This window comes from Caretta caretta, chromosome 10 (genome assembly GCF_965140235.1).
Source record: "Caretta caretta isolate rCarCar2 chromosome 10, rCarCar1.hap1, whole genome shotgun sequence".
Lineage (NCBI taxonomy): Eukaryota > Metazoa > Chordata > Testudines > Cheloniidae > Caretta > Caretta caretta.
In genome coordinates this window covers 79,270,909-79,289,943 of record NC_134215.1, presented here as the reverse complement: position 1 = coordinate 79,289,943, position 19,035 = coordinate 79,270,909, and the positions used below count along the sequence as shown (strand labels likewise).

Below are 19,035 nucleotides of genomic sequence, written 5' to 3'. Positions count from 1 at the left end.
CCCCCCGTAGCCCTGGCCATAGGGAGCCCGCCTGCCCCCCGCTCCCCTGGGACCGCACCAGCGAGGGGCCGGGACTGGCTCTGTCCGCCGCTCCGCCCCCTTTCGCCCGCTCCTGCTCTGAGCCCCTGGGCCCGGCCCGGCGGGGCACACACCGGGCTGCTCCTTTCGGCTCCGCGGCGCCGGACGGGCAGCACCCCGCAGGCCTCAGCAGGCCGGGCTGGGGAGCTGGGTCGGGGCACCTAGCCGCGGGTCGCTGGCGGTTGGTCGGGGCCCGCCCGCAGCAAGGATGAGAGGCCGCGGGGGCGCCTTACCGCCCAGGCGGTTCCATGGTGTAATGGTTAGCACTCTGGACTCTGAATCCAGCGATCCGAGTTCAAATCTCGGTGGAACCTGTTCCTTTTCGCCCTCCCCCCGAGCTGCACAGAGAGGGAAGGTTTCCTCTCCATCTCACACAGCCTTTTCCGTGAGTTTCTAGTAACAGAATCATTATTTTCAATAAAAATAAATTGTTTATCACTTTGGAACCTTACCCAGCCTAAGTGCATGGGGGAGTTATTGTTCGCATCCCAGTAGTTGATATATAGTTCTTCTATTGCCATTATTAATTATTATTAATGTCTCATTAGGGGTGGGTTAATATTCAGAAGGTGACAACGTGTGAAGCCATGCAGCCGTTTCTTTACAAAGAGCAGCCTAGAGCTAGCTCAGTTGGGAGAGTCAGCCAGGCTCCCACACCCCTCAGCAACAGCACAATGTGGGCTGAAGCCATCCAAGGTACAAGCAAATCAAAGCTGAGTTGGGGCTTGAGTCCCTTTGCCTCGGCTAAGTGGAATCTCTTCAATACAGGTATTAGCAGGGAAGTACTTGAATTAACAATGTGCAGCCTTCACATAGCTTTCTTTGGTCTTATGACTCCAAAGCACCCTCTGGATGCTTTGCGTACAAGTAACTCATCACCCACAAGGTGTGAACAACATAGCACAGGAGTTTTACATGGTGGGTTTTGTACTTTAGGTATTACCAAGCATGGCACTCTGTGCAACAGTCAACTGAAGAAAATGGGCTCCAGATGTGGGAGTCTCCTGTGAGAAGTCAGTGACTTGGCAGAACTGTCACATCAACAAGTACAGGGAAGGTAAGCTAATATTTCAGACTGTGAAACAGGCCAGTATGTAGGGGGCTTGTGGTGCTGGGGCTTGGAGAGGGAAGTGGGTAGGACTGAGTCTCGGGTGGGGAGATCTCTGGAAACATGCTGCGTCTGTAGAAAGAGTTAGCGAAATCTACATCTATTCAGGAGCATAATGAAAGAACAGCGTGCTCCACTTCACATCACCTCCGTTCAAAGACTGGGTAGGTTTTGGATCAAGCCTGTCTCTAGTCTTAAAGATCTTTATATCTTTAGGAGGTATCCTTCTCCTGAAGAAATTAACTATGGGGGGAAGGAGTAGGCCATAAAGTTCTGCTTGGCAGAGGAAGACTGTCCCAATAAATTCAGGGAGGGTTTGAAAGACTCATTTAGGAGGAGGGAGAGAAGAGAAAGATATTCAAGCATTAGCTTGGGCCAAAGGAGAAACAGCCTTGAACGTGGAAAAACATAGCAATCCCTTTGTCCTGCATGAAGCCCAGAATAAAAATCCGGTACCGCAATGTCCCTCTTAGCAAGGGATCAGAAAAGACACAGGTGAGCAAAAAAATATTGTTGGGAAAATGAGTGTTGTTTAAAGGCAGTCTAACATAAAGCAATCATGCTTGGGTACAGTCCCTGACATGCTTATTTTATAGGGGTCGAATTCATTTCAATGGAAGTCAATGAGAGCTTTGCCATTGACTTCCATGGCACAGGATTGAGATCAAGATGTGAGAAGTCAAAATGATATTCATGGCCATATAATTGAACTGGAGACTTTAAAATTTCTTCTTCTGCCACAGGATTGTTTTCAGCAGTGGAATTGATACCTTACTCATCCGCATAATTAAGCAGAATATTCTCATACTCCGTGTAGCCCAGTAGCATTAAGGAGAGTTATGAATGTCAAGCACTGTTCTTTGGGATAAGAAGAAACCCTTTAACATATTCATTTTTGTTGTTTAAAAATACATTATGCTGTTAAATTAACACCAGTGTGCACCTTTCTATAGCACTGAAAATAAAAGATTGAGTAGAGACATTGATTTACAATAAAATAACAAATTATGTAGTAGCAGTTCAGCTATTAAAGAAGAAGGATGGTCTAGCGGTTAGGGGACTAGATTGGCACTCGGGAGATCTGGGTTTCATTTCTTCGTCTACCACAGCCTGGCTCTGTGACCCTGGGTAAGTCACTTAGTTTCTCCTGATGTGTCCCCATTGTGATAAAAACCCATAGCTCAGAGGTCAGGTCAGCTGATTCAGGCTGCTAGTCTGAAAACTGCATTGTAGATGCCTGGGCTCTAAGACCCATCTGCCTCCTGTCCTGGGGTCATAGAGCCCAGTCTGAGCCCAAATGTCTGCACTGCAACGTTATAGCCCTGCAAGCCTGAATCAGCCGTCCTGTGCCAACCTCAGGTCTTCTACTGCAGGATAGATTACATTCTGTGTCTCAGGGCACAAGAGCTGACTTGTATTTTTCCTGGTGGGTGCTCCATCCCTGCTCTGCCCTGAGGCCCTGCCCACACTCTACCTCTTCCCACCCCCACTCTGCCCCCTCCCCGGAGACTCTGCCCTCACTCTGCCGCTTCCCACCCCCGCTCTGCCCTCTCCCTTGAGCCCCCCCGCCTGCCGCTCCCTGCTTTCTGCCTCCCCTCTCCCAAGCACCTCCGGCCTGCTAAACAGCTGATCAGCAGCCAGCCCCAGGGCCCGAATCACTGTGGCTAGTGGGTGCTGAGCATCCCCTATTTTTTTTCTGTGAGTGCTTGAGCCCCAGAGAACCCACTGAGTCGGCGCCTATTTCTCAGGATATGTTGACACTACAAAATTATATCAATCGAAGTTAGTTCGATGTACAGCCACTGCAGTAATTAAATCGCTTTGGCATGTCCACACTATGCTCCTTGTCTTGGCAGTGAGTGTCCTCACCAGGAACACTTGCACCAATTTAACAGTCAGCGTGGGGCATTGTGGGATGGCTTCTGTAAGGCAGCAAACAGTCAATGTAAGTAACCTACACTGACACTATCGACCTAACTATAGCAACCTAAGTGCTACACCTCTCGTGGAGGTGGCGTTATTAAGTCAGAGTATGTCTACACTTATTGGGGATTGACACTGCGGCGATCGATCCACCGGGGGTCAATTTAGCAGGTCTAATGAAGACCCACTATATTGACGCAGATCGCTCTCCCATCAACTCCGGTACTCCACCGGAACAAGAAGCATAAAGTAAGTCGACGGGAGAGTTTCTCCTGTTAACCCAGCGCAGTGTAGACACCGCAATAAGTCGACTTCAGCTACGTCGACTCCAGCTACATTAATCACATAGCTGGAGTTGCGTAACTTAGGTCGACTTAACCCGGTAGTGTAGACTTGCCCTCAGTGTAGTGGGCAAATTACATTGGTGGTAGCTACATTTTAGTGTAGATGCTTACAGAGTTAGCTTGACTAAGCTGCCTTGCGTCGACCTAACTCTGTAGCATAGACCAGGGCTTAGTTCCTCATCTGTGCAATGGGGATAATAGTGCTGCCCTACCTAAAAGGGGTGTTGTGAGGATAAATACATTACAGAGTGTGAAGTCCTTGGATACTATAGACATTGGGGGGTTGCAAAAGTACGTAAGGTGTGAACTTGAAATTTGGCAAGCTTAGTTCCACCCTTTAAAAGACAAAAGCTTTTTTTATGGTGTTGTGGAAAAAAAATAGCACAAATCAAATGACTTTTTGTTCCACAGCTGTAAAAAAAACAAAAACAAAAAAAAAACAAACAGCAACACAAAAAAAATAGTTGTTTTTGTGTGCTTTTATAGATTATATTTATCAGTTGATATTTCAGAAAAACTTGTAATGACACTTTTTCCATATATACAAGAGTCATTTCATCCTGCACCTAATTGCAGTTATTTCTGGGGTGGAGCTAGGTAATACAACATAAGAGTTTAGAACAGGAAGTAAGAAACGATACTGTATCCAACTGAAATGACCATAATGTTCTTTATATATCTGTAAGGTTATGACCTAGTGTAAATTATAATCGAGGGCTTTTACCAATCACGTCTTTTAAGGTGAATGTGACAGCAGATTGCCACATGCGTAAGTGGTAGTAGGAGTTATCTTTAGCTAAGACAATTTAAACTAATTAAAATAATTTGTAATCATTCTCTTCTTGGAGTAAATAGGCAAAATTAAAATATCAGAGAGTGCTGCAGATCAGGACTGAGGTGCACTGACAGAACTGTCTGGGGACAGGATTGGGGTAGCAGGAAATGCTGCAAACCAAGAATGAGGAGTGTTGGCGTAGCTGTGAGGGCAGCCAAGTTTGGATTATATGGGATACTTCATGTCATTAATGAAGTGTATTAACACTATTAATGTATACGTGCTCAGCACTGGAATAGCAGAGGATTTAGCAATTCAGGGATGAGGTGTGTTGGCATTACTGGTCTCTATGCTGCTTGTATCCTGTCAATGCCATTAGTTTCTCATTTGCGTGATCACTAAATTCAATCAAATGAAAAAAACACAAACCAAACTATCACCACATCATAGTTTCTCCATTCTTCATTTAGCTGCACACGTTTCTGTAGTGAGCAGAGTGACACAGCACATTCCCAAAAGCTAGAGCACAGACAAAGGATGAGATTCACATAGCTCCTGAATGTTTTATATGCAGGAGAAAAGGAGACCAGGTCACAGTCATAACTGTGCATTTACGGCCATGTTCTGGAAATTAATAGACTAGCTACCAAAACAAGCCCAGAAATATGCTGCAACAGCACCATTAATGTATGCATGTAGGTATCTGTGTTACAGCTATGCCATGCAATGTATGTCCGTGACTTGTAAATGAGAGCTGCAAGGAGCACAGATCGACAAGGCACCATTGATCGGTTAAGGGTATATGGTCAAAAACACATAGGCATCTACCCCTAACTTCTAGGGTGAAATCCTGGTCCCACTAAATTAAATGGTAGTTTTGCCATTTACTTCAATGGTGCTATGATTTCACCCTGCAGATTGGTCGCTATAAGGGATTTGAAGGAAACAAAATGAAGGTTGGCAACTGTCTAGCACTACCATTGCTGGTTGCAGGTTTTCTGGCAGATGCCTGACCTTGGCCCTACATTTCCAGTCTATGTGTTGCAAATCCCATCAAACAATGTGCAGTTCAGAGAATGATTTGGATCAGCAAGTGACAATAATTCAAAATTGTCCTTGAATGGCTGATGACCCAAATTCCCACTTTCCCAATCAAAGGGACAACCGGCTTTCCCTGTTAACAGGCAAGAGGGACAAAAGCAAAGCAACACAACCTACACTACTCATTCAGAGGAGAAATATTTCCTAGGGGGGAAATCCAATCAATACTTTCCAATTTTCTGACAAGCAATGAGTCATTACAATGATGCAGAGATAATTCACTCAGCTTTCCAATCAAGCCTCTAAATTATAGAAGAGTCATTTTAGGCCTCACCAGTTTCAGTCTCATATGATGTCACTCAGAAAAAGAACTCCTGAGTATAAGATCTGTCTGCTTAAACAACAAACTTCTTTTCAAACAGACCTGACCAAATTAAAGGGACTATGGTGTACAAGGAGTTCCACTCTCCCTGGCACTGGTGAACGTAATAGAAATGCACAGCAGTCGATAGCTTAGCTAACTGAATTACACCTGTAAACTCTATACTTTCTAGTTCTACAGGTCATATAACAAGAGGTGGGCCCTGTCCAGGACATTTCCTGTAAATCAACCTACCTCTCCCTACACTGCGGAGTTCGAATAACATGGGACCCAGATCTGAAATTACCCTAGATACGTTTTCAAAACTAGCCCTAGTTTTGCTACTCTGTACGTATCCGTGTATCTCTGCTGGAGAAAGAGAAGGGAGCAGGTCTAGAAAAAGTAAGCAGTTCTCTGGGACCAGTGTTAAAGTAGATCAGTGTTGAAGTAAATGGGAAAGAAAAGAAGCTTTCTCCATTCTGTGGGGAACAGGAATTTAATGCAACTGACAATATGACTCAGTGCTTGATGAGGTAAGTCTGTCATCATGTGAAATCATCAATTCCCTGTCTCCATTCTGGATTCCACAAACACACTTGCCTGGCCTATTGCCTCCACAGACACGTTTTGCAAGACAGTGCTGGCTGCTCCGTGGTTGCATATTGGTCAAGAAGTAATTTCGGAAGTTTGTGCTTGAGCTCCACACCTTTTCGTACCACTTGTTATTTTCTACATATGGCCAAATCCTGCTCTCAGTTACACCCATTTCACTTCACTGACATCTAGGTAGATTATCTGGATATAAATACAATCCACAGGACAAGTGCAGCAAGGGCAGCACCAGCACAAGTGTCTCTATCCTGCCCACCAAAACACCTTGATTTTGATCTGAAGGGACTGGCTCTAGGGGATTGAGAAAGCAGTTTAAACTCCATCCCTGCTCTTGCTGCAGAGACAGCCAACAAGGTTGGCAATTAGTGCCCAGCGTGGTGCTATTCCTTGCCACATAAGCGCCTCCCTGCCAAAAACGGGACTGAGACTATCAAACTCATCACATTTAGATCATTGAACAGTCATCAGCTGGGACCACTGTCCATTGCTGCCAGACAACATTGGTTTTGATCTAGTAAAGAGCTCTCTATCATGATTCCAGTCCTTAGAAACATCCAGTTCCCCATAGTCCTTTTTTTAAAGACACTGAAATAAAAGTAATAGTATTTGAATATAGTCTAGTAATAATAATAGCTGCCTCTTAAGGTAAATGGGAAGCTGTATCTAGATTAATTTAGTAAGCTGAGATCCTAATTTTACTATGCTTCCTCTACAAACATATTCATGGTTTATTATGCCAGGAAAATGACAAAGTGCTGATAAAAAGAAAAGGAGTACTTGTGGCACCTTAGAGACTAACCAATTTATTTGAGCATGAGCTTTCGTGAGCCACAGCTCACTTCATCAGATGTTTACCGTGGAAACTGCAGCAGACTTTATATACACACAGAAATCATGAAACAATACCTCCTCCCACCCCACTGTCCTGCTGGTAATAGCTTATCTAAAGTGATCAACAGGTGGGCCATTTCCAGCACAAATCCAGGTTTTCTCACCCTCCACCCCCCCACACAAATTCACTCTCCTGCTGGTGCTAGCCCATCCAAAGTGACAACTCTTTACATAATCAAGTCGGGCTATTTCCTGCATAGATCAAGGTTTTCTCACATCCCCCCCCCATACACACACAAACTCACTCTCCTGCTGGTAATAGCTCATCTAAACTGACCACTCTCCAGGTTTAAATCCAAGTTAAACCAGAACATCTTGGGGGGGGGGGGGTAGGAAAAAACAAGAGGAAACAGGCTACCTTGCATAATGACTTAGCCACTCCCAGTCTCTATTTAAGCCTAAATTAATAGTATCCAATTTGCAAATGAATTCCAATTCAGCAGTTTCTCGCTGGAGTCTGGATTTGAAGTTTTTTTGTGCTGATAATAATCCTCCTTGAAGATATTCCTTATAAATCCACTAGATGTCCTACCCTCTTCAAATGCTTTAAGATGCAGAGAGGTTTCACTAAGTTTGGGCTTCATTTTTCTCTTTAGCAGAAATTAAACCTGGACTTTCAGTGGTGAAGAAAGACACAGATCTGCTTTCTGCACCTTGCAAGCAAGAAATTCGGCCCATTCTGGGAATGATTCTGGTGAATATCCACAAGAGCTTTCCACAAACACCTAAGCAAGGATGGAGGTTTCTTTAAAGAATCTGCCTCCTTTCCTAGAGAATGCAAAACTTAGATTCATCAGAGCCAAACATTTGCCATACTCTGTCTTGGGAAGCTATTTATAGGTGTTTTAAAGTGAGTCCTGTGCTGACCTGGAGGCAGTGATGACACATTCTTAATTGCAGAAGCTCTTTGAATAGTGCAGTTTTGACATTCCTGGACAAGACTCCAGCCCTTCGCACTTGAACACAATGCACAGACCGGGGCTCTGGCATGCCAGTAGTCACGCCTATCTGCTAAGGCTGTCACTGTACCCACTCAGAAAGTGTTCTGTCAGTTCCAGTACAGTGTGGCTGTCAAATATCTGGTAAGAGAGACAGGCTGCAGAATAGCAAACAGTGGCTTCTCTTGTCCATGAGCCCCGCTTATTTGCCTCGAGTACCAGCTTGGGATTCCAGACTTCCTTAGTGGATTCATACTTGTAGATGTATGAGAGCATTTTAATAGCATTCCCGTCTCTTTCACGGTTCTGCTATCTACTCAAGGTGAGTATGTGCAACTCTCAATGAGGGATGATTGCAAAGTTGCTTCTTTAGCATTTCTCTCACTGAAGCACAAATCACACTCTGCGGAAGCGCTACAATGTTGCATTCCTCCACCAAGAAAACTTTGTTGGAACTAAGACTACATTATGGGCCAGATTCACCTCTCATTTAAACCAGTTTTATACAGTGTAACTCATTTGAATGTAACGGAGTGACTCCTGATAAGGGAGTAGGGAATCAGGCCCATATTCCAGAAAATGCAGGAGACAGGTGCATTGTCAGATGGTGAGTTTAGTACCTTCTCATTACTATGTTTAGGAAGCTTCATGGCCAGAAATATCCTCATAGCTATTAACTGTACAAATAGGCACCAGGGAGGGTGTCTACAACAGCTTATGGCATTATCTATAAGGGGAATGGGGCTGGATTCTGACAATAGCCTTGTATCCTTGGGCCATCAGCATTCTATGCTCCCAGATACTTTGCCACCGAGGAAATGCCTTGCATCTCTCCCACACCGTATGTTTCATTATTGGGTGTCTTTCTTGTCCTCTGTGTTTAGTGCCTGATGAGTGTTTCCCCAACACATTGCGAGGGAAAAAGAAGGCCTGATCTTTCAACTGTACATTTCTGATTCATAGATGGTAGTTCTGGTGCTGTCCATACGTGATGCACAGCTCACCCTGAAAAGGAATTCAGGAATCAAAAATAGTCCAGCGCATATGTTTGCTGTCATACATAACAAATACTTCAGGCCCTGCCATGATTCAGTACATTATGTGTGGGAGCCATCTGGTCCTGAATCTTTAGAAGCAAACTGGAACACTGTGGATGCCTCATTGGTAAAAACACAAACAGTTGAAGTGAGGGAGATGAAAAAGATCTGTTGACGTTCTACTCAAGATTCTCCCTCTAGGGGACTGGTTTCATGACCCATTTCATCCTTCCTGCTACTCTAGAGAGTTACAGTCAGGCAGACTGTGCTGTCAGGTCTGTCAGTGTGAACACCTTTGGGATGCTAAAAATGGGTTTCATGTGCTTGGGCAAACCCAGTGGGACAAGAGTTTTCTCATTAATCAGCTGTGTCATAGCAAGCTGTGCAAGATGTTCGTGTAGCGTGTATTCCATAAAACATTGTTTGATCTAGAATTCTGATTTGTCCTAAACTGCACTATTAATCTACCTGCATGACTGGTCATTAGTATCTGTTCAGCACCATGCAGGACCGGGCCCCATGGTTTTGACAGGCTGAAAGAAAGGTCACACCTAGTTTATTTAGATGGTCCCAGCTCTAGAGGATCCAGGAATGCAGAAGAGTCCTAGGCTGCAATAGGCGATGGATTATCAGAAGATGAAGCAGTGAACGCATTCCAAATAGAGGATGGTAGGCTCTGGTACTGCTAAGATTTGGTGAAGGTTTTGTGTGCATCTAGGACTAGATCCTGAGCTGCTGTAAATTGGTATAGCTTGATCATGGAGTTACGCCACTTTACAGCAGCTCAGTAGCTGGTTTCTAATGTCCACAAAGCATAAGAGAAGCAGGCAAACAGAATGTGCCTATGTTTGGGAGTCTGCACAGTGAAAGCACACACCTGAGGCAGGTGCAAGTTTGTTTCCCCAGACACCAAATTATTAGAACAGAGAAAAGCAAGTGATGGGTTTGTTGTTCCATGATGGCCGTTCTAATGAAAGCTCATTTCAGAGTTTGGCCTGTTTCCAAGATGGTTAGATACAATACTCAGATTAATCCAGACCAGCCTTCCTGGTGCCATGCCCCTTGAGACACATGTTTGTTTATTCTATTACGAATACATCTGAAAAAGTCAATTTGCTGTGAAAGCAAAGAAGTAATAAAGAATGTTATGCTTTGGCAAATAATACAACACTTCCAACTTAATATAGTTCAGCTTCGTGTCCGGCATGCTCCACACCAGACCAGTATGAGCAAGATGTGAGTCACTGATGAAAGAATAAATGTTTTTATTTATTATTCACCAGTCTCCAGGGTTTAAAGCCATTTAAAGTTAGTGCATTTTCCCATATACATTATTTAAAACGTAATAGTTCAGCATGGGTACAGCTAAAGCAGGCAATATACACTGCCAAAGTATCTACTACGTTGTATTTCCTTAGAATGTCCCTGTCCCACATAAACTCCTGGTTCTAGACATAAGAGGGTGCTTTGTATTTAAGGATGGAGTGGCAGGCATTACGTTTCTTGCTTTGATCAGTGTGTCTCAGCCTTTATGATCTCACTAGCAATGGCACTTGATAGAATTCAGTTTGAGTGTTAGTAGGTAGCATTGCTATGTCTGTTTTCCAAACTAAGTCCCTGGTTTTCTGAAAATATTTGAAGACATCTTTCTATTTAATTTATTTTCAAACAAAATGGCATCCACCGATAGGTTAAGAACACAACACACAAAGAACTCCGCAAGACTCCAAAATATAATGCTGTGGACTTTCATGGCCAAATTCTGCTCTCATTTATACATGTGCAAATCTCCTTTGACTTCACTGGTGTAGCAGCAGAATCTAGCTGTCTGAGTTTTGACATGCATTTCCATTTCACTACTGTCAGGTCCAAAGTGTCTACCATATATGGATAAATACAATTTCAACATAACTGTTGCAATTTCCTTGGGAAAGTTACGATCTCAAAGGAAGTCTATGAAAAAGTAAGTGTTTACAGTACATGAATCCCAGTCCTGTAATAAGTATGTGACAGTTGCTGTTGATTAATAGTTACACATGCAAACAAAAATATAGGATCAAATTTTCCACTAGTTTAGCTGCTCCACTGACTGCCAGAGAGTTTTGTCCATTAACACCAGCAGAGAATTTGGCCCATATGTTTATTTTTAAAATGTGTATGTTCTACAGTTGTTCCCTGATCTTTTAGAGAGAAACAGTGTTTGCACTGAAAAGCTCAATCCAGCTGTACGTGAAAAATAGATGATGTATGCATTCCTGGTGTGTCTGTGTTGTGCAGGGGAGGGTCTAGCTCTGTCCTGCTCACTATGAATTGTTTGACATTTGTACATATTTAACTACCTTTTCCTTAGCTGTGAGTGCTACATAGTTGTAGCTGGAAGGGTTTACCTTAGCAGGGATATTAAGTTGCAAGTAGATAGGTCTCGGTAGGCCCTGATTCAGGAAAGCACATAAGGATGTGGTTTTCTAAGCAGAGTTACAGTTGTTATTCTGTAAACAGAGCATTTATTATTGGTCTGAAAAAAATACAGGCACGTTAATTTCAGCAGCAAGGGAAAACACTGAATTTAAAAAAATCAGTGTTTGCCAAATGGAAAATGACAAAATCTGCAGAAAAAATCTCCCCACACCTCCCCTTTTTCCCCTTCCCCAACCTTCAAATGGGTATCAATGGAGAGAAAAAATACAACATTAAAAACAGCTAACAACTTACATGGCAGTGACCGTTTAGAAAAGACTTTGCATATTATTTTTAAGTTACAGTTTTGCACATATGCTGTTCAATAGCTGCTAGAATTAAAGTCCAAGCAAGGGGTATCAGGAATGCAGGATCTGAAGGGTTTCAGCAGTTGCTAAAGGCAAAACTTCCTGAAATTGTAGCAGATGTTGCTTACTTCCTGTATGCTTATCAACCACTGTAAAAATGTTTCTCCTTTGTAGTTGTTATGTTGAGCATAACTATGGAGATTCAACACAGTCTATACGACACTGACACATTGAGTGATTTACTATATATCTGGTTTTGAATAATCAACCAAAGTATTGTTCTTACTAGAATCTCCCTGGACACTTTGAGGAAGTTCATTAGTCACTGGATTTGAAATCAATGACAAGCAAATGACAGTACAGGAAATAAGTCAAATGTTATGTTACTACTTTATTCAGTAAAGATGGGTTTAAATATTACAGACTTACTGTTGCTTACTGCACCTACAATGGAATCCTTTTAACTGAAGACTTGATAAGTAAGTAACATGCCCATTTCATTCGGACAATTGCCAGAGCAGAGTCAGTGTAATGCAACTTCATGATACTAAACAATTGGTAAATGCAAAAAGAAAAGGAGTACTTGTGGCACCTTAGAGACTAACCAGTTTATTTGAGCATAAGCTTTTGTGAGCTACAGCTCACTTGTAGCTCACGAAAGCTTATGCTCAAATAAACTGGTTAGTCTCTAAGGTGCCACAAGTACTCCTTTTCTTTTTGCGAATACAGACTAACACGGCTGTTACTCTGAAATTGGTAAATGGCATGGCTAGTCTGTTTAAATGGTGTTAATTGCAAGCCTGTAGTTAAAAGATGTGAACTAGTATTTGCTTGCATAAATTTCCTGCTGTGCAACCCATTATCAACTTCAGCCTGCTTGCCTGCGTGTTTATGGCCATCAGATGTGTTAGTTTGGTCTTAATGTGTTAATTCTTTATATATTGCTTCTCGCACACTGAAATAAAGAGCAATATATCCCAGCCCAATGTGTTCTTCTGCAGCCTCGTCTATACTAGAAAAGAGCATCCATTTAACTAAATCAATTGAAAAATCAATTTAGTTACACCAGCACTAGCCCCTAATGTAGATGCACTTAATCTGGTTTAATCCTTGCTTATGTTGATTTAGCTAGCTTGTATTCATAAAATACAAGTTTAATTTATATTGATATAAGCAAAGATTAACCAAGTGCATCTATTTTGCATGTTGTGTCAGTTTACCTAGACTGATTTTAAACCGATTTATTTAAACCAAGGCATGTTCCTAGCATGCTGATAATCAGGTTGCTGATAATCAGGACAACCTCTTCACAGACACTTTTCTTTTCCCTCTTGGAAGTATCTGCCATAAACTTTCTGCTGCTGGGTTTTTTGCTTTGAGATTTTAAAAGTTAAGTTCAGAGATAGTTTTGGAGTGGTTCCTCTGGCTCTGTAGACAGAGGTTGATGTTGGAGACCAAAAATAACATCTTATATCTGGCATGACTGTCTGGTAGACATGATTATACACTGCCCATGGGAAATGAGAGATTTCAGGCAACTGTTGCTCCATAGGTGTTTATAGTGTTACATGTGATGTTATCAGGAGAAAGGGCACAATTCATTTTACTTTTGCAACCTTCCTAGCAGCTGGGGCATTGGACTGCAGCCTTGAAGAAGAGTTCTTGCATTGACTGTCACTGTGGACATCTATTGATGAAATTATTAAAGCTACATGGCGCTTTACAAACATGGGACCTAATCCTGCAAATTTATACCAGTAGTGCTTACTACCTTGAAGCGAATGGGACTGTTCATGGTAGGAAGCCTGGGAGTACGTGCTTAAATGTCTGAGGATCTGGGCCTAAGAGCATGTTGGCTCAGACCTATAGATAACCCACATTCATTGCCCTGAAGAGACAAGATAAGCTTGTACAAGACAAGACACGAGACAAGCATTGAGAAGAGGGAGGTTGTGGAGATTAGTGATGAAGAGGAGAAGAGATGGGGGACTGTTTGAAGAGGAAGGATTTGCAGGGAAGTGAGGACACTTGCTGTATGTGGACAAGGAGACTGTTTCAGACATAATGGAAAGCACCATAAAAGGTGGGAAAAGCAGAAGGCTTAGGAAGAGCTGTACAGTAGGTGAGGCAAAATTCTGGTGAGGAATCGGAGCTTGAATGTGATGTGAATGTTCTCTGTCCATGGGGAGTAAAGGAGTGCCTGCATTGCATCAACATGTCCATCCCACTTGCAGCTCTGCATTAACACAGGAACTATAATCAAATGTCATGCTTCAGGGCTTCAGCTGGTCACCTACATGGGTCAGGAAGGATTCTGTCCCCTAATACACAATTGTCCAGCTGAATTCAGTGTTTTTTTCTGCCTTTCCCTGAAGTAGTAGGGATTGGCCACAGCTGGCGATGAGAAACCAGATGACATAGAGCAATGCTTGCAGATGATAGAGAGAATCATTTTTCTAGATGTCCAGCTGTTGTGTCTTGATCACATGCTCAGAGTCAAACTGATGTCCTGATTTGTGATCGGGAAGGAATTTTTCCCCCGGTCAGATTGGCAGGGACCTTGGAGGTTTTTCACCTTCCTCTGCTGCATGGGGCATGGATCGCCTGCTGGGATCATCTGGGCATATCCCACTTAATCAATTCCTGGTCATTGCAGAGGTTTTAGGCATTGGTGGCACCTTGGTCTCTCCTGTTCTCTGTCTGAGGCACACAATAGCCTAGTCTCCTGAGAACTAAAATGATTTAGTCTAACGAAAGTGTTTGGGCTCAGTATAGGGGTGTCTGGGAGAAAATGAATGGCCGGTGATATATAGGATGTCAGACTAGATGATCTAATGGTCCCATCTGGCCTTAAACTCTGAAATCTACAAAAGGGAGCATATGGAAGAGTTTAAAGGGGCAAGTGACACTATCAGATTATTGAGAGAGGAAGACTTTAGTAGATGCCTTATAGACATACTGGGTTGGATGAGAGGTGATGTGGCCAGTGAGAAGGTTATGGACATCAAGGAAGGAAGTGACTAGCACAATGTCAAGGGTTCAACAGAGGCACTGGGCACAAGGAGGAAAGAGTAGATTTGGGAGACATTAAAGAGGGGAACTGATAATTATGTCACCCTTCATCTGGAGAATGTTCAGTGCAGCAGTAATACTGGGCCAGCTTTCACACAATAGTGTGAGAAGGGGAGATTCAACTTTGTACTCAGCACAAGGCCAGATGTGTCACAAAAAAACTAGAGTCCAAGTTGTGCCTAAATGAAACAGAGAGACTTTCAGGAGTTTAATTACATTAGAGTTGCTGAGCTCCAAGATTTGGCTTAATAGGGACATTTATTAATAACTAGATAGTCATGTACATTTTAATTTTTATTGGTTATAAGCAGGGCTTTGGAGCTGTGCTCTGGCTCCAGGCAAAAACCCGCAGCTCCACTGCTCCGGAGCTGCTCCGCTCTCTGCTCCAAAGCCTTGGTTATAAGGAATGACGCATGCTACACTATAATGCATGCAAGTAGCCCTCTTACTCTGCTGTGGTTAGTGATGCTTGCTTTAGTGAATGAATGGTACAGCTAACTCACATGGGGCTCAATCCTGCAAGGTGCTAAGCACTCTAGCCCCAAAACCAGCAAAGCCCTTAAGCACTTCCTTAACTTTAAGCTTGTGAGTAGTCTCATTGACTCAAGTGTTTTACCGGATCAAGACCAGAGTGCTCAGCACCGTGCATGGTAGAACCTTGTTTTGCACAAAAACAGTCCTGTAGGAGTCACTGAAATCTAGTTTATTTAGATTGGGAGAATGTCTAATGGTTAGAGCAGTGGACTCCTAGCTCCTGTTCTGTTCTTCTGGGGTTTGTTCTTTCACTGACTTAGTTCTTGACTTTTTGCAAAGTTGTTAACACCCTGTCACACAGCCTTATCCATTTGTAAAATGGAGATAACAATATCCATTTTGCACACATGGGAGTCTTGAGGATTCAAGGCATGCTATAAGTGCAAGGTAATGTTAGTATGAATGGTAATGATAATGAATATCTGTACGTAACTGATATTTTAAACTAGATATTAATACTTAGACTGGACAGACCACTAGTAAATGTACAATAGGGGATAGTCTTGCACTGACTGAGAGACAAACTAGATGGTCTGAGAGGGCTTCATTTTACCAAAAAAGATGTAGGTTTAATAATTAATTCTATTTTAAATGGGTTTTACTCTGCCTGCTTCAAATTTTGGAAAAGCTGCTATTCCCTGGCCCCATTGTTAGTGTTTTAGCAGCTGTTTTCCATTGTTTTCTCAGTAAGAAAAATACATATCAGTAACAGGAACTATCAGCAGCATGAAACAAGCTGACTTGCCAAGAACATTTCTCCCACTATTATTATTTATAGTTAATATTTTTTTGTACTGCAAGTCAGACTGTGATTCAAGGAATTTGCCAGATTTCAGGGCAATTTTGTGCCACAAACAGATGGATGTGTTTCACACACAAGCCACATTTTTCCATTAATCTTCACCAGATAGAAGTATAGTTTATATAGCTCCTTCAACGTGCAAGGTATCCCAGAATGCTACGTGGTCCTGATTCACAAAAGCATCCCGATTCAGAACACTTGCACACATGCCCAAGTGCTTTCCTGAATCAGGGGGCATAATAATACTCAGCGGTTATATCAGCCAATTTTACATGTTTGAGGAAGTGTACAAGCATTCACTAATCAATCCATAACACCCCTGTCTGTCTGTGCTATTATATGGTGTTCATAACTGTGGTATCTGAGTGCCTCCCAAAATTAAAAAGTGTACACATCTCCTTCTCCCAGTGCTTAATTTGTAATGCAAGGGGTGCCAGGGATCAAGCAATTAGGTGCCATTTTTTTTTACATTCATAACTGATGCAGTAAGCCCAGCGGTGTTATAGCTATGAACTGCTGGAGGTGCCAGGGCTCAGCCCTGGCACAAATTAAGCACTGCCCTCCTACAGTTAGCAGGGACTGGATTTTGAGGATACTTTGGTTGGGTTTTTGTGGGGATGAGCTGGCGGGGAAGTTATGGTGTTATTTTGGTTGGATAAGTGGGTTGCATTTTATTCTGAAGAGGCATTTTCTTGGAAATCATCCATGACAATTAGTCAGAAGAGGCACCCAGTGTTTTCTCGCCATACAAAATAATTGTTATGCTCAGTGATGTAATTTGGATGGAGTGCTCTTTGTGTTTCCAATGAGGTGTCCTGTTCAAGCTTGTTTGGAAGAAAATAAAAGGCTTCTTATCGGGTCTCACATCAAAACGCAGCAACAGATCTCTGGTTGTATGGTAACAGCTCTCAGTCTGATTTTTAGGTGTCCTGAGTTTATAATTGTCAGGTTATAGCCCCCCCCCCCAGATATACAGAAATGAGGTGCTTTATACTCTGAATAATTAATAAATTAGAGACAGGTCATGATGTGGCTTGTCTTGGAGTTGATTTAATTAGTTGATTTTGAGTCCTGTATTATTTTAACATGCCATACATGTGGTGGAGACTGTTTTATGGATTAAAGAAAATATGTTCTTTAAGTTCATCGATCAAAGCAGAACAACAGGAGGTTACTATCATAACATACCACATAGCGGTAGTAGTAAATGGAGACCTGGTTCTCAGTATGTTTTTGGCTGAGCAATCTTAAAACTAGTTTTACATCTCACTTTTCCCCATGTCTGCCAAGATATTAGCCTATTATTCATAAACAGGAGATTGTAAATTAATAATGATATTTCTATAGCGGCTTTCTTCTGGGGATTTCAACATGTTCTACAAACACTAATTAATTAAGCCTTATAAAATCTCTAAGAAGTAGGTAAGTGACATATAGTTCAGTTAACCCACTGTGATATAGAGTATTCTCTGGAATGCAGACGCTATTTAAAAATTTTATTAAAGCTAATGTTAAAAAAATTATATAATACATAGGTTGGGAAAAGATGTCTGTACATCTGGGTATAGTGCTTAGATTATCCACAAATATAAAGTTAGTTTTTAAGTCATATGATACACAGAATACATAATCAGCAATAACCCAAATTTAGGTGAATAGATTTAACAATACAGTTTAGATATTAGAATCTGAATACTCGGGTATATCACTCATGAAAAGTTGTACAGAGATTTGGTTGTGGAAAGCAAAATATAACAATGAGTGGAGATTGTCCCTCAGTAATTGAGAATTAGGTACGTTGTCCATTTAGAAAATACAATCCATGAGGAAAGTATTTCAGTCTAACACTGCACAAAAGTTTAGGATGGAAAATGACTATCTTAACCAATGGAAATTGCATGGAAAGTTTAGATATAGACTGTAATTACGTGAACTGGGATCTGGCCATGATTCTGGAGTGAGGACTCATTCTTCCAAGAAGTAAAAGCATGAGATCTTTAGTGAGCAAAGGTGCTCATAACCCTTGTTTTATATCTCCTCTAAAGGATGGTATCTCCAGCACAATATCTCCTAGCACCATTCTGGGAAGGAGGTTCTCTACTGACTCAGAGGAAAGAATGCCACCTGATGAATCACCTACATGCCTTCCCAGAGCACACAGTCCTGAATGGTTTTCCACCTCAATACTGACTTGGCCTTTCTTGTGTGAGTTGACAGGAGCACAGCAGAGATGGTATGGATGCAGGCTGCTTTATTCTAGTGGAAGGTCTTCCCCTGTCACTTGACATTGAAGGGGGTATGCCATTAGTATGGTCCAGCTGAAGGTATTTATAAGTGTAGCTGGGCGGTCACCCCGCTCCAACTTAGAAAGGATTAAAAGCCAGCCCTTGGAGAGAGCTGGGGCTGAGAGCCAATAAGAAAAGGCTGGGAGGAAGCCAATCAGGGCCCGGCTGGGCCCTATAAAAGGGCTGTGAGCCAGGAGCTGGGTCAGTCTCTCTCTAGCTTTGGAGAGAGATGGACCTAGCTGCCTGAAGGAGCAAAGGGTACTGTGGACAGGGCAGGGGCGAGCTGAGCTGAGCTGGGGAGCTCAGGCCTGGTGACCTCCCAGGCTGTGGCCTGACAGGAAGGCCTGGAGAGGTACTGGGCTGCAAGGAAAGGCAGCAGGTCCAACCCCCCCCCCCTTGCCAATGATGAGTGATCATTACACTGCAGTCTGCCCCGGTGAACAGGGGATAGAATGACTGGCAGTAGCCA

General features: G+C 42.6%; 1 long non-coding RNA gene and 1 other non-coding gene across 3 annotated transcripts; both read left to right on the top strand.

The window, feature by feature from the left end:
- The first annotated feature begins 26 nt into the window (after positions 1-26).
- LOC142073506 (uncharacterized) lies at positions 27-18,674 on the top strand. Of its 2 annotated transcripts, none has more exons than XR_012670395.1 (3): positions 27-463; positions 1,015-1,135; positions 18,327-18,674. It is a non-coding gene; the product is annotated as an uncharacterized LOC142073506 (long non-coding RNA). The 2 variants fall into 2 exon arrangements; XR_012670394.1 differs by lacking the exon at positions 18,327-18,674 and adding an exon at positions 1,930-2,099.
- Positions 321-392, top strand: TRNAQ-CUG (transfer RNA glutamine (anticodon CUG)). The gene has a single exon. It is a non-coding gene; the product is annotated as a tRNA-Gln (tRNA).
- Positions 18,675-19,035: the final 361 nt, after the last annotated feature.